The sequence below is a fragment of the Delphinus delphis genome, chromosome 11 (assembly GCF_949987515.2).
Source record: "Delphinus delphis chromosome 11, mDelDel1.2, whole genome shotgun sequence".
In the NCBI taxonomy this organism is placed as follows: Eukaryota; Metazoa; Chordata; class Mammalia; order Artiodactyla; family Delphinidae; genus Delphinus; species Delphinus delphis.
In genome coordinates this window covers 96,154,912-96,170,976 of record NC_082693.1, presented here as the reverse complement: position 1 = coordinate 96,170,976, position 16,065 = coordinate 96,154,912, and the positions used below count along the sequence as shown (strand labels likewise).

The 16,065-nt window shown below is 49.3% G+C and overlaps 1 protein-coding gene across 2 annotated transcripts in view; it reads left to right on the top strand.

Moving 5' to 3' along the window:
* Positions 1-6,802: 6,802 nt before the first annotated feature.
* Positions 6,803-16,065, top strand: part of PACSIN2 (protein kinase C and casein kinase substrate in neurons 2) — a 139,707-nt gene continuing 130,444 nt past the window's right edge. For both annotated transcript variants that reach the window (XM_060025793.1, XM_060025791.1), the window contains exon 1: positions 6,803-6,931. The gene's annotated coding sequence lies outside the window, so the exon portion shown is untranslated. The remainder of the gene's footprint in view (positions 6,932-16,065) is intronic.

The following is a 16,065-nucleotide window of genomic DNA, read 5'->3' as shown; positions in this document are numbered from 1 at the left end:
GGCGTCACATGTCTGCTGTGTTGGAGGGAAAGGGGGGATTGCTGTGGGGAAGTAAGGAACACAGGAGAAGCAGCCAGGAGACCCCGGTTTGCGAGGGTCTCTGGCCCTGTTGGCTGGAGAACCTCTGGTAACTCGCCTGACTTCCCTGGACTTCCACTTCCTCAACTTAGGAGCAGGGATGGACTCACCTGGTCATCCTTTGGGGTCTCTGGCCTTGATGTTCTGTGGCCCCCAAACAGCCTCCTCCACCAATCTCTCCCACCCACCCCACCCCCTGCCCAATACTGCATTCCAATATGAAATGTCGCCCCTCTGCCTGTTACCCTGCTGACCCCCCATTCTGAACTGCTGTCCATCATTCATGCTCCTGGAGAAGAAAAGGAATAGTCCTTCGTCACACACACTTCTGAGCACCCGCCACACGGCATACACAGCTCCAGTTCAGATGGTTCAAAACCATCCGTGACCTACCCTGGCAGGCTCTGGTGTGGCTCTACCATCTGCTGCCCGGACCCAGAGAGAGGAGGAAGTGGGTGACCATGGGCAGTCCACAGGGCACAGGAATTTCTTGAGCTCAATGTGGAGTTGGCCTCCCCAATCCCCTGCCCACAGTGGGGCTGTCTGGATTGGAGGGTGGTTTCTGACGGATCTCAGACTTGGTCGGAGGCTCCCACAGAGGGAGAAGGGTGCACAGGGAGTCCAGGCGGGGGCAGGAACTGGGCCTGGGAAGAACAGAGGGCTGCGGGAGTGGAAACACAGGCAGCAGGGTGGGGCAGCCGGTGATCTGGAGGGATGGTGCCCACATTCCTTCGTGGAAGATGATGCCAGTGAATCTGGCACTCACTTGGGCTGGAAGTCCACCTTCCCCGGGCCATGCCCACTTTGGGGAGCGGCACCCCGTGGCTCTGCTTCTTGTGGGGCAGGGGGTGCAGGAGAGGGAGAGGGTGCTGCCACGTCCCCTGGGCCCTGCCAGGCCCCTCCCCTGCCTGCTCTCCCCTTTACAGATGAGGAGGTGCTCCCCGCTCCACCTCCTCACTAAGCGGCATGTGGGATTTAGTTCCCCCACCGGGGATCAAACCCCTGCCCCCTTCAGTGGAAGCACAGAGTCTTTTTTTTTTTTTTTTAATTATTATTTATTTACTTGGTTGCACCGGGTCTTAGTTGTGGCAGGTGGGCTCCTTAGTTGTGGCATTCATGTGGGATCTAGTTCCCTGACCAGGGATCGAACCCGGGCCACCAGGGAAGTCCCAAGGAGGCGCCTGATGGTTTGGGCCGATACCCACATCAGCATCAGTCGGGCGAGCGCCTGCTGTGCGCTGGGCACCAGGCAAAGTCCTTTTCATCCATTAGCATGTTTAGTTCCTCCACCCTCCCAGGCGGGGGTGGTGGTGGTGGTGAGCCGCTGTTCCCCTGTCCAGTTGAGCACATTGAGGCTGGGAAGCCAGGTGACATGTCCAAACCTGTAAACCGAAAACTGCTCTGCAAAAACAAAAACAAAGCAAAAAAAGAACAAGGAACCCCTGAGCCTTTGCCTGAGTCCTAGGTTTCCCTCATTGTTGGCAGGGGGGAAATTCTTTTTCACAAAAGATAAAACTGGGCCTGTGGCCCTCAGGCCTCTCCTCCTTTCCTCTGACACCAGGAAGCGACCAGGGTGGTGGTCGCTTTAACCAGCGTTGGGGTGGAAGTCTGACCTCCGGCGCTGCTTCTTGTACTACTGCCGTGACAGTAACATGGAGACACATACAATCCCGTGCCCTGGCTGAGGAGGGGTCCCAAGTCCCACCCACCTGGAGGTGCCCACGCCCACCCCAGGTGAGATGTGGACGCCCCCAGGGCAGAGCCCCTGTCCAGCGTTCACAGATGGTGATTCAACAAGTCGGGCACGGACACACGGATGAAGGTCACTCCTGGTCAGAGAACCTTTGGTAATAGCTGGTCTGGGGGCGAAGAGCAGTCCTTGAGGGCTCCCCACTGTCTCCAGCTGTGGTTTCAAAACCTCTTTATGTTTTTAATTGTGGGAGTCTTTCCATGACATCCTACATGTAATCAGTAGCAGCATTTTATTGGTGTCCATTTATTTTATAATGTAAGTATTGGTGTACAACTTCTTTTAAAAGTTCAATTTCATAACATTTACATATTTGTTATAAAATGAACCAATAATAAGAGCAATGTTACTTTTTTGATGAATATACAGTTTGAGATCTTTTTGTTTCGGTTTTGTTTTTATAGATTTTTTTCATTTATTTATTTTTTGGCTGCGTTGGGTCTTTGTTGCTGTGCACGGGCTTTCTCTAGTTGCAGCGAGCAGGGGCTACTCTTCATTGCGATGTGCGGGCTTCTCATTGCGGTGGCTTCTCTTGTTGCGGAGCACGGGCTCTAGGTGCATAGGCTTCAGTAGCTGTGGCACACGGGCTCAGTAGTTGTAGCATACGGGCTTAGTTGCTCCGTGGCATGTGGGATCTTCCCGGACCAGGGCTTGAACCCATGTCCCCTGCATTGGCAGGTGGATTCTTAACCACCGCGCCACCAGGGAGGCCCGACTGTTCCAGTTTTTAAAAACAATTAACTTCAGTATCTAATTTTATTTTGTATCAAGGAAATCTGGATTCACAGGAATAGATGCACATGATAACACTGTAAAACAAAATCTTGCTTTACAATCACAGGATGACCTTCAATTTATCTGATCTGGGAGCCTGAAAAAGGGTAAGATGATACTTTGGATTCAGAATGGAATCAATGTGGTGTTCAGGACCTCCTCATCCTCCTGAAATTCAGGGACTCAAGGAAGGAGTTCCTGAGGGAGTTTATATCTTTATCACATGGTAGAAAATACAATGTATCACATAAAGTCTGGGCATTGCCAGGCCTTCATTCAAAGTTTCAAAACACTCAACTTGAACCTATTTGTCTCATTGTTGATACTTGTTCCACTTTGGCACCAATGGCAACACTGTAACCCTGAACTCCCCAAATGAGCTTTTCCACCTAGTAAAAGTTAGGGTATCTGTCAGTGTCAGGAATAGAGCTTCAAACTGTGTGAGGCATAAGAACCAATTGAGGAACTTGTGGGAAATGGGGTGATCCCAGTGCAGGGCATACTGGAGATGCCCACTTTGGGAAACGCGATCCAGATGATGTGACCATATCTTGCCGACTTTGGACGGGAGCAGGCTCCAGGCCCAGGGGTCTTGCCCAGTGGTGTTGAGTTGAGCCTGGCGCATGTGAGTGGAGCCGTGTACTCGCTGGTACCATTTTATGTGAGCAGACGCGTGCAGGCAGGCAGGCGTGGAGCAAAACAAAGCAAAGCAAGAAAGCCTGGGGTAATTGCCTCCTAATCAAGGACACATTTACAAGGAATTCAGATCTTTACATGACTTGGCAGAGGAGAGCTTCATTCCAAGGTATATTCAGAAATGTGTTCCTCCGGCCTCAACAGTTAACACTTTGATGTCTCTAGACTATTAACAGTTGGTGCAGAGAGCATGTTCTTGGGCCCATGTTCTTTTTTTAATCACAAATTTTTAAAAAGAGCACTTTTACAAAATGCAAACAGGTCCTTGGAAAGCGCTCAACAACCTCTGGCTGTGCCAGCTATGTCCTAAGAGCATCACAGACGTGATCTCAAGAATCCTTGCGGTTTCTCTAAGTGTTAGACTCTGTGATTATACCCATTTTACAGCTGAGAAAACTGAGACCTGGAGTGGCAAAGCAGATTGCCAGCATCACAGGGCTACTCACTGCTCAGCTGCATGCTCCAGCCAAGCAGAACCCTCCTGTCTCCTTGGACAGCAGGATTGCTTGCCTCTGGGCCTTTGCCCTCATCCTTTCCATCCACTTTGGCTCAGTTAAATATCACTGCCTTCAATATCGTCGCCCTCCAGGGATCACTGCGGTCACTCATCGGGGAGGCCTCTTCTAGACTCTACGTCCTTGCTGAGTCTTCCCAGGAGCACAAACAGGACCCAGGTCCGTCCCTCCCTCGATCCACCCCATCCCTTGCCCTGCACATTCTCTAAACATTGGAAGTACTTGTCGATCAAGTGAATATCTGTAACAGATTTTGACTTTTTTTTTCTTGGAAGACACACGTATATCACTGTACAAGAACTGTATCTGGACGTTTCAAATTTTTTGGAGAATGTTTTGTTCTCTGTGAAAGTATGTTTTAACATCGGCTGTCTGTTTATCCTGGCTGTTTAGTGGGAAATGGCTAATAAAGGACCAGTCAACCTTTGCCCCAGACTCAGGTAATGAGCACATTTTGCAAGAAGAAGGGAGCAAAATGACATTGACAAAGTGTGACCACGTTAACCGCTCAGATACTAAGCACTCACGCCTGCATCCAGAGCTGCTTCCCGTGCTTCTACCTGATTTGCCCCATTTACTCCTTGCCACAGTCCTGTGAGGTGAGCTCTGTCATCACCCCCGTGTTACAGATTGGGACACAGAGATGCAGAGAGCTGCAGCGACTTGCCCAAGGCCCCTCAGTGGGGGAGGAGCAGAGGCAGGATTGGGCTCCCGGCCTGTTTGGATCTGATGGGAGGAGGCTGGGTGCAACATTGTGAAATGTTTGTGGGGGTCAAAGTTGGGATGCTCACAGCTTGGAAAGGGGAGGTCTCTTTGGAAAAATAGCCTGATAAGCTGCTGGAACAGAGATGAGACTCAAAGAGCTGAGCAAGTGTCAGAGTTCTGGTGAAAGAAATGAGAGGAATTTTGTTTTTGTCTTCAGAAGGAAGGGGAGAGAAAAGAAGGGAGCCAATGTGCAGAGCCCAGAGCGCTGCCTGGGTCACATAGCCAGGTAGTGACCTCAGAGCCAAGAGGCCAAAAGGGCTCAGGAGGTGTCTCGTGTTGCTAGGCAGTGCCAGGCTGGATGCCTCCCTGTGGGGTTCAGTCTGCAGGAACCCCTGCTAGCCTCACCAGTGGTTGGTGTGAAGGGGGATTATGTGAGTGGGTGCAAATGGAGACGGGGATGATGGCAAGGACCAGCGAACATGTGGGAAAGAGCAGGAGGCTGGAGGCAGAGGTGATGCACTTGTTCAGAAACCATGGGGAGACTCTGGATCTTCAGAGGGCCTGGAAAAGCAGTGCACCTGGAATTTCCCCAGATCTCAGAGGGCTGGGAGACCCCAGCTGATGACTGAGTTCTGCACACATGGTCCAGAGGTGTTTTGGGTGGCAGAGTGGTCCCTGTGGGCTGAGTTCTGGAGAATGGCAGGGAGTTCTTGGCAGTAGCTGGTCCTGGCACAGCATGGTAGTGCTTTTTTAAAATATATATGTCAATTGTATCTCTTTTATTATTATTTTTATCGGAGTATAGTTGATTTACAATGTTGTGTTAATTTCTGCTGTACAACAAAGTGATTCAGTTTTACACATATATACATTCTTTTCCATATTCTTTTCTGTTATGATTTATCACAGGATATTGAATATAGTTCCCTGTGCTATACAGTAGGGCCTTGTTGTTTATCCATCCTATATATAATAGTTTGTATCTGCTAACACCAAACTCCCAATCCATCCCTCCCCCACCTCCCCTCCCCCACCTCTCTTTAGACTGTATGGATCCTTTTTTTTTTGTCTTGATTTTATTATTTTTTTAACATCTTTATTGGAGTCTAATTGCTTTACAATGGTGTGTTAGTTTCTGCTGTATAACAAAGTGAATCAGCTATACATATACATATATCCCCATATCTCCTCCCTCTTGCGTCTCCCTCCCACCCTCCCTACCCCACCCCTCTAGGTCACAAACCAGGTGGTCCCTTTCTTTTTCCTCTTTCTTAATTATTATTATCACAAGCACATTGCAACAGAACAAATACTTAAAAAGGGAAAAACCACTCTGTTTCTGGTCCTTGTGCAAAGGTAGTAGCAGTTTTAGAGTCCCCACCATTTCGTATCTGGCTTTTCCTTTTAACATTTTAGTTTAAGCGTTTTTCCATATTGCTGCACCATCGTCGTGATTATTTTCAAGGTGGTGATGTGGATCCACTTCAGGCCTGGGATCTGGCTGACCCGGTTTCTAATCCTGGCTTTGACATTTATTTATTTACTCCGGCCCCCCCGACAAGTTACCTGGCATCGGTTCCCCAAACCCTCGCGTGGGCTCTGTGAACACGCACGAGCGCACACACACACACACACACACACACACACACACACACACACACACACACACACACACACACACACACACACACACACACACACACACACACACACACACACACACACACACACACACACACACACACACACACACACACACACACACACACACACACACACACACACACACACACACCCGCTCGCCGTCTTGCTTAAACTAAGCCGGCTCAAGTGAATCTGAGGAAGCCCTGATGACATTGGCTTCTGTGAGTGCCTTAGGGGAGAAAACTTTCAGAAAGACTACCTTCCCTGAATTCCCAGTTAAGTGCGGTGCGACCCTCCCGCGGCCCCCACCTCTGGGCGCCCGCAAAGCCGAAACACTGACTCCAGGCAGTAAGTCTTGCGGACCTCAGCCTCTGAGCGACTCGGGGAAAGTGACCCCAGCCGCCCTCTCCTCGGTTAAGCAGGCTCTCCCCCTTTGATTGACAAAGGTAGTCGCCAATGACGCCCACGAGAGGTCCCTTTGGCGCGCTAGGGGGCGTGCCGCCTCGTCGCTCCTCTGGCCCAATCAGGGACGCTGAAGGGGCTGTGGGGCGGGGCAGTCTCCCAGCAGCCAATGGCGCGAGCACAGCGGGCGCGGCGGGGGCGGGGCGCTCGGGGCTGGCGGCAGAAGCGGCCGCGGCGGGGCAGGGCAGGGCTGGACAGTGCGGCCAGAGCGAGGGCGGGAGCCGGGCCGGGGCCGGAGCCGGGGCTGAAGACGCGGTCGCGGCCAGAGAAGGGTGCGCGGCGTGTCGGGAGGCGAACAGCGGCCAAGGTGAGGGGCACGCCGCGACGGTTGGGGCGCCGCGGACGGACGCGGGGCGCTGGTCGGCGGCCGGGCCCGCGCCCTGTCAGGCCGCCACGCTGGGGCCGCGCTCCGCGCCCGAGGGCAGCCTCTGGGGCCGCGCCGCCGGCGGGCGAACTTCCTGTCGCTGTGGGAGGGGGTGTGTTCTGGGGCCACCGCGGGCGCCGAGGGGCGTCCGGGGGCCGAGGGGGGCGCCAGAGAGGACGTCGAGGGGCCTCCGGAGGGCGGGTGGGCTGGGCTTGAGGAAAGCTGGGGGCCGAGGGGTGCGGGGTTGGTGCGGGGGCGCCACAGAGGAGAGGACGAGTTCTCGGGTTGAGGGCTTGCTGGAGAGAGAAGTTGGGGAGCGGGGCCCGCGGAGGCAAGAGCGCTGCCGCAGAAGGGGGGACGGACGACTTTAGGAGAGACTTGGGGAGGGGATGCGGGGAAGCCGAGGGGTGCAGGGGTTCCCTGGGGGAAGCGCGGGCGTCTCGGGGAGCCGCGCCGGAGGAGAGGGGGCCCGGTTGGCGCCGGTTGGAGGGCAGGGCTGGGCCCGAGGGTGGCCTGGAGGGGAGGGGGCGGCCAGAGCAGGCGGGACACATATGCGGACGCGCGTATTTGGGGCGCTTTGATGACCGTCCTCCATTTCCTTCCTTCCCACCCTCCCTGTCCCTCTTCTGGCTCTGTGGGGCGGGGGGATGGCAAGCCGTTCTTTGTGAGCGGGTCCTAGGACTGGGGGAACGGGCAGGAGAGGCTGGGGGTGTTTGCCCGGTTGCCCCTCGTAGTTTTCCCAGACTGTCATTTCTAGAAACGTGAGTTTCCAGCCTGCTGGGGCATCCGGAGAGGCCTAGGATTGGAGAGGTAGTGATTTCTGCTGCTGCTCAGTTTCAGTGGCTTGTTGGGTTTCAGCTCCACCTGGGAAGGCTGGTTTTCTTTTCAGAGGAGTTGGTCAGGGGAGCGAGTTGTGCTGTCGCCGGGAGTCCCACACAGCTGCAGCCTTTGAGGATGCTGCTCTCGGGTTGGGTGCCTGAGGGAAGGCGGCCTTCAGGTGGGGTCTGTGCACCATTCCTGGGTCTTGTCTTCTCTCCTTTACCCCAACTGTCCTGTGTTCCTGTGGTTAAGGAGGGTTGGCTGCTCAGAGACTCCACGGCTACTCATTACACTGTTTACCAAACACACCCTGGCTGTCCTGATGAAAATCAGGAGACCAGCTCAGAGAATTTAAACCTGGGCTACGGGCGGTGAGCTCACACCAATTCCTTCCCTTCTCTGCAGTTCCTTCCTCTTCAGTTATCCCAATATGCTGAAGTTCTGTTTTAACCCAGGGCAAGGGAGCCAACCAGGTGGGCTCAGTTGAATGCCAGCCCTCCCCTTCTTGCACGAAAGTTCTTATTACACTTGATTCACAAGCCTGCCTGCAGCCTCCCCATAGAGGCATTGAATGGGAGCCAGTGCAACTGGGGTTTCTCTTGATTCACATGGGAAACAATAATCTGTGTGCACTTAAACTTAATTCTAGAGTTTCACAGTCTCCTTGGTGAGGTTATGTTAGTTGAGATATGAGACCACTACATCAAAAACTTTCCTGTTTCTTTTGACAATTGTCTTGCAGCTTTAAAGAAACTGGCCATTAGGCTGATGATATTTATTACTTGGGAAAGTAACGTAACACAGAGGAATAGATGAGTGATTAGGTCTGCACTCTTAATTCACTTTTTTGGGGAAGAATAAAAATTCATTTGAATGGAAATATCATTCTTAGCTCATGCTGTTGGGGAACTGAAACTTTATTACTTTTAGTCTCAAATGTATAAGATATAGGTCATAATATTTAAATGATCTAACAGCAGGCATATATAGAAAGCTGTATCTGTTTTTTTTAAAATAAATACTCCATGTCCTTTTTTATAAAGCGTGTTGATTTTTAAAAATTCATTCATTCATTCATTCATTTGTGTCGGATCTTAGTTGGGCGCATGGGCTCAGTTGCCCCGCGGCATGTGGGATCTTAGTTCCCCAACCAGGGATCGAACCCAGGCCCCCTGCATTGGAAGGTGGAGTCTTAACCAATGGACCACCAGGGAAGTCCCAATATCTAGGTTTTGAACATGGCTTGTTGCTGGGAGATAAAGTTGTCTTTCCCAGTCTTGGATGCCCAGTCCAGATCTCTGATGGCCAGGCAATTTCTGGGGTGGGAGATGAGGGGCATTTGTCCTTACATTTTTTCATTTCTTATTATTCACTTGAATAATTATTATTCTCTTAAATAATAATAATTATTCACTTAAATAATAATCTGTGCAGACCAAGTTAAGGGCCTGGTGCTCAGGTTTCCTTCTTCTGACCAGGTCACAGTTGATTCCAGGATGTTATGGAATATCAAAAAGGTGGCATAGATTCCTTAATAATAGTAATGGCACCTTGTGTTTAGAGATCATGATAGCTTTTACCAAGTGCTCTCTGGCTACCCTTACCTGGACCTCCCATCTAACTCGGGCCTGCCTTATCTGCCATCAGATTGTACTGGTGACTTTGTGGAGGCCACCCTGTAGATTATTTGGGTAATGACCACATTCACATGAGCGATAGTGCTGGCTCAGTTTTTTTCCAATTAAGATTGTTTGGAAGTGCAGCGGCATACCTGAAGGCAGCGCAGCAGTGCGTTAGTTACGAAGTCAGTCAGTGTGCATTCCACAGGTAGAGACCTTACTTTATGGCCCTGGCATTGATCCTTCGCATACCTGAAAGCATGTCAGTGCCTGAAACCTGGTTCCTGATGGGCCCAGTAGTGGTCCCTGGGATGGCTGTGTAGGAGTGCCTTGAGACTGGTGGTATTCAGACGATTATGCTATGCTGACTGAAGGCAGTGTTAAAAGAAGAATTCTCAGAGTATTCTGCACAATGCAACATTCTTGGCGTATGTGTGGTTCCAATGGTAGCTATTCGAGGGGCAGTGGCCATCTAAGAGCACAGGCTTTGGTATTTTAATTAAAAACACAAAATGACAAAAACTCCTTACTTACGTTATATATTAGCTTGTAGTCATTCCCATGATTGTATGTTTATCTGTTTGCTTAATAAAACAGCATCATGTAGTCTAGTTTTCTTGTTTCCTAGAATAAAATCTTTATTTTCAATATTAAAACATCATCTGAGTGTTTCCTGACATTAGGCACTGAAAGAACAGCATATGAGAATATAGAATGAATAAAATGCTATCTCAACAATCAAAGGCCTCAGCGATCAAAGGCCTCAGAAGCATTAAGAAAAAAAAAAAGGATGGAAATTTTGCTATAACTTTAGAAACCACGTGTGTGGTGGTTTTTGGTTTTTTTTTTAATTTATTTTTGGCCGCGTTGGGTCTTCGTTGCGCGCAGCTTTCTCTAGTTGAGGCGAGTGGGGGCTACACTTCGTTGTGGTGCGCGGGCTTCTCACTGCGGTGGCTTCTCTTTGTTGCGGAGCACAGGCTCTAAGGCGCAGGCTCGGTAGTTGTGGCACAGGGGCTTAGTTGCTCCGCGGCATGTGGGATCTTCCTGGACCAGGGCTCGAACCCGTGTCCCCTACATTGGCAGGTGGATTCTTAACCACTGCGCCACCAGAGAAGCCCCATTTTTAAAAAAATTATTTATTTAGCTATGTGAGCTTTATGTGACTTTTTTCCTCCCTGGAATGTGCGATAGTAGAGGGGGAGGAGCATAGATGGAGACTAGGAACGCTGGGCTCTGTCCAGCCTTTTCCTGACTAACCCTGAGGCCTAGGACAATCACATATCTTATGGTCTCAGTTTTCATGTTTGTAAAAGGAGAGCCTTGGAGGTTCTTAACCTTTTGAGAATCTGATAACAACTATGGACTTCTTCCCAGAAAGCACACTTGTGGACAGCATCAGAGGCCTGGACCCCAGATTAGGAATTCCTGGATCATCCCATCTCTAAGCTCCCTCTCACCTCTGATATTCTGTAATCCTATTTTCCTGGTCTTCTTTGAGCTAATAATAATGATGACTTGTATTTATGGAAGACACATTCCAAAGCATTTTCACCTCTCATTTTTTGTCCCCAGAATATTTCTGAACAGTGTGGGTGGTGATGGATATTCCTTCTTCTGATGGAGAAAGGGGTACCAGACCTGTCCACCACTTTAGTAGAGTTACACAGCCAGCGGCCTGTCCTGGGACCAGAGTCAGGGCTCCTGGTTGCCAGCTTGGGGTTTTTCCATTAGGTTTTGCTTCCTTGGTGGTTGGTTATGTTTGGCAGTGTAGATATCCCAGAATGTGTCACTTGTAGAGGAAATACTGGTGCATCTGCTGAAAGGACTGTTTTTTTGGTCTGAATTTGGATCACTAAACACCTTTCTGCCTGACTGTCAAAAGGTTACTTATTTTGTTTTTGTTATTTTTTTGTGCCATACTTTTCATAGGGAAACATTTGTGGAACTTGAGCGTTTTGAGCAGAGTTGTTTCATGTTTATTGATTAAAGAGTACATTGAGATGATTACTTTTCAGTTGAGTGGTACTTGAGAAACTTGTGAAATAAATGTTAAGTGAAAATTCCAAACATTTGACTTGTTCTGTCGAATATGTCCTCACAGATGAGACTTTTCCTGCAGCCTGAGAGGCCCCTCCCTGGGCCCAGAGCTGCTGGGTGGGTTTGAGAGTTGGGTGTGGATTGTGCCAATGACCATGACTATCCAACAGTGACTTCTTGTGGCCTTCTGGCCAGATTCTGAATATTTTAGGGACTGTTTTTTTTCAGTTTATTAACAGAATACAGTGTATCAGCTATATAAAGGGCTTGTGTAAGCAAAAAAATACTAAACTTTAAAGCCTCACAGATGTTAAATGGTTTATTACTGATGAAAAGAATCATCATAATAAAGATGTTCTGAATAATCAGATATGGAGGTAATAGGATGGTATACAGTAGGTACCACTCAAATGTGGTATGTGTGTGTGTCCTCCAGTCTTCCTATTATGTTATGTCTGATACCTGTAAGGAGACTGGCCGACATCATTCACTCTCCAGGCATGGAAAAGGGTATTTGCTCATTTCACAGTGCATTTCTTTAGAGTACTGGAGAGGATGAGGCAGACATGCACAGCCTCACTGACATCGAACATAAAGCGTGATGTCATGTGTCAGCTTCCCTAGGTGAGTTGCTCGCCAGAGAGGCATTGGTGAGGAGATGAGGCTGTTAGAGGCCAAGGCCCACGATGAAGTGTAGACTCCAGGCTGCTGCCACCGTGCAGGGATGGCATCCAGTTAACTACACAACCTGCCTTGAGGTCTGCTAGTATTCACGGGCCCTTCTCTGACCAGGAAACTTGCATCTGTTGGCTCTTTTTTTCCAGAGGCCTGTCTGTGATTTATATATTGATAGAGCGGCAGAGTTGTCAGTAATGAGCTGGGGAACTCCATTAGGCTGCTATGTCGAAGTGCCTGCTTTTTATTTAAAGTTCACTCCTGGGCTGAGTGTTTGGAAGGAGTGTACGCCGATGATGGGAGCTGGGCAAGGTGGGTCGAAGGGAGCCTTCCTGGCCACTGTGTGTGCAGTGCCCCTGACACTTGTCTCTCCTCACAGTTCTGGGATCCCGAGATTCAGGTGACTGTCAGGAGGTGAGCTTAGAAGCGATCCCATCTTTGTGACAGTAGCAGATGGGAGTGTGTACAAAGTAAGGGCAGACAGAGGAGGGTGGATCTGACCGCCCTCAGGGCACTGCACAGAAGCTGGCCTTCAGGGAGGTGACTTCGGAGTGGTTTTGCCACTCTCCAGGCGCTCTCCAGGTGGCAGTGACTGGAAGGAGAGGCCCAGGCAGAGGCACGGCATTGTAAAGAACTTGACGGTGTGAAGGGGCTGCTGAGGGTGGAGGAGGGGAAGGCTGGGTGGGCAGACTTCAGGTTGTGTGACCTGCCTTGCAGGCCAAGCTCGGGTTTGGACCTCCTCCTGGAAGATGGAGTTCAATAGGGAGCTGTTTTGGGGTAGTAGACACAGCAGGTTGAAGCTCTGCACAGAAGAGAGAGCGTCAGGTGAGAAGTCAGAAATGCAGGTGGGGGAGGGGTGATTCAAGTGGCTTATTTTAACAAAGGTCACTTATGTCCCTGGAGGCTCAAGGATTAGTGTGGAAGTTCTTAGGAAGCAGTGCTAAACTCTGATGAGAGGGGCTTCCACAGTAGGACTGGCGTCAGTCTTAACTCAGTTCCTTTGCCTGAATTTATGTTTTTAGTTGGTAATACAGCAGCTGCCTGGGTTCTGCCTCTCTTTTCATATGGCTTATGCTCACAAATCCATGCAGTTAGTGTGTAACTTCCACCGCCAGTTCCTGCAGAAAAAAGGTAGTATTTGCAGTAAGGTATAGGAAGTAACATGGTTTCAGAGCCACACAGCCCTGGGTTTGAGTGCCAGCGCTACTACTAGGTAACCATGGTCTTCCTTGGCCAAATATTTCAACATCTCCAAAACCAGGATATTGACAGCCCCCTCCTCATACAACTTGGGGAGGGCAGTGTGAGGGAGCGGACCATAGACCCCGAGAGCTCAGCACCTGTCCCTGATTCATGGTGCCAGCGCAGTAACTTCGGTATCGCTCAAAGTGCAGGGTCTACTTGAGTGAATTTGCTAATTAAGAGAAATATATGTTTAAAGGGCTCAAACTGATGTTATATTATCCAATTCTATTGAAAATCCTTCTAAGATGTGTTATTCTTTTCTCAGCCTAAGTGTATTCAGTATACTCGGACCTCTCCTTGGTGACTCAGGGTCACAGGGATGCTGTTGTGGTTGTCGACATGGATGAGGCTTCTGACCCTGCATGGAACACACTCCCATCCCGCCCCTCACAGGGCCTGTCTTGTCTCTTCTTTCCACCTCCAGGCTTCTCTCTGATTCTGTCCCCTTTGTTGGGGTGAAGGCTTGAGGGCGATCTTTTCCTTCCTGGATTTTGAGGGCAGCCCTGCCACACAGAGGCCTTGCTCCCATCTGGGTTGGTGATTTTGTGCTTGAGTTGAATGTTACCTAGGTTATAGAAAGCCTGACCCTTGGTGTTGTGACTAGCCTTAGTGACTCAGAATTGGAAGGAACCATGTGTGATGGTGACAGTAGCTCATACTTAAGTAATGAAAAATTTAAAGGCTTGAAAAAGCAAATTGTAAAGCAATAGGTATACTCATCACAAGCGTAAAATATTAAAACAATATACAGCAACTATAGTTAAGGTTGTAGAAGTACGGAAAGTTTCTCCTTGATTTCCAAACTGTTCCATTGGCCTTTTACTTTTAGAATTAATATTTAAGTAATAACTTGACTCTGTAATTTAAAAAATATATATATGAATGGCTTGATTGTGTAGGCATTTTCAGTTTACCAGGAATTTTCCCATAGTCCTGATTTTGTTTTCAGAACAGCCTTGTTGGTTTGCTCCCCTCTTCATTTTTCAGAGGAGGATAAGAGGGAGGACTGGAGGGTCATTGGTTTTGACTGAGGCTGGCCAGCCAGGACCCCAGGTGGGCCTCAGCCCAAGTCTGTAGCTCTTAGAGATCCTAGTTATGGGGATCTCTGCTGGGGCCTGCAGGGTGGTCTTTCACATATAGAATAAGCTGTGGCTAGTGCTTTGAAGTTTCCTATTGAATAAATGAAATTTTATTATTGTAAAGTGATACCCATAGTTTGTGAACATTTTCATATTTTTAAGTACCATTGTATCCAGTTATGTTGTCGCCAACTGAGCACGCCACGTCTGTGAGTTGTGGTCTTCAGAAGAACCACAGAGCAGGCTCTGCACCCCATGTGGACCTCCAGGCCTGCTGTTGGTGGGTTTTGTAGCTGACTGATTGCTGGAGGATGGAGCGGGCCTACCTGGGTGCTGTTTAGCTTGGACATGACAATGTTTTAATTAAGGAAGCAGTTGTGCCCTCTGCACCAGTGAAGGTAGCCATCAGCTGAGGAGCGAGGGCAGCCAGTGAGGGGGGTAGATCGGGGGCAGGGCATCACCGTCTGGGACAGGCCTCTGGGGCTTTCTGAGGGACCGTACAAGAAGCTTTATGCTCCTGCTCATTTAATTCTTGCAACAAGATAAAGTTCACTTTACACATGAGTAAACCAAAGCTCTGAGAGATGAAGTGACCTTCACAGCGTCACCGGCAGAGCTGACCCTCAGCCTGGCTCTGAAGCCACACTTACCTGCTGTCTTGAATAAGTGTATTCTGAGTCACTTGCCCTCAAATATGAAAAAAATCTTTAAGTTAATCTTCCTTCCCCACTTCTCAGAAACATAGAAAAGAGGCAAGTTATGTGGTCTTTTGTTTAAGACAGGATCTATGCCTACAACTAACTTGATTAAGATAATCCAAAAGTTTGCAATAATTTATGCAGTGGGGAGATAAGGGCAGAAAGGGAGAGGCTTCTAAACAGTCCAGAGCTCCTGGCTTCGGTGGGAATGCTCTTGCCTCGCCTTGGTGTCATATGAGATTGAAAAAGCACTTACTTAGGGGAGGGACTTTCTTGGTGGCGCAGTGGTTAAGAATCCGCCTGGGGACACGGGTTTGAGCCCTTCCGGGGTCCAGGAAGATCCCACATGCCACAGAGCAACTAAGCCCGTGCGCCACAACTACTGAGCCTGTGCTCTAGAGCCCGCAAGCCACAACTACTGAAGCCCGCGCACCTAGAGCCCGTGCTCCACAAGAGAAGCCACCGCAGTGAAGAGTAGCCCCCCGCTCTCCGCAACTAGAGAAAGCCTGCGCAACTAGAGAACTAGAGAAAGCCTTTTGTGTCAAAAGGCTTTTTTTTTGTTTTGTGTTTTTGCTTTCTAGTCTTTTAAAAATTGAAGGTACAACATAGAAAATAGATTTTTTTTAATAAAAAACTTTGTATTTTACTTTGCATATGCATAGGGGTTTTTATGTATCTTAGAAGCAGTAGCTGCCACCTACTGACTACTTTGTTCCATGCTTCAGAAGAAGCAAGAGGCATTGCCTCTGTCTTCACAGCAACACTCAAGACTCTGAGGTTACCAGTTTGAACATGAGGGCCCTGCAGGTAGTGAGATCATGTGCTTAGTCCAAGGTCATTAGTGTTGTAAACAGGGGAGACAATTTGAAGCCTATACTGGCTACATGTGGTTGTCCCCTTCTCGT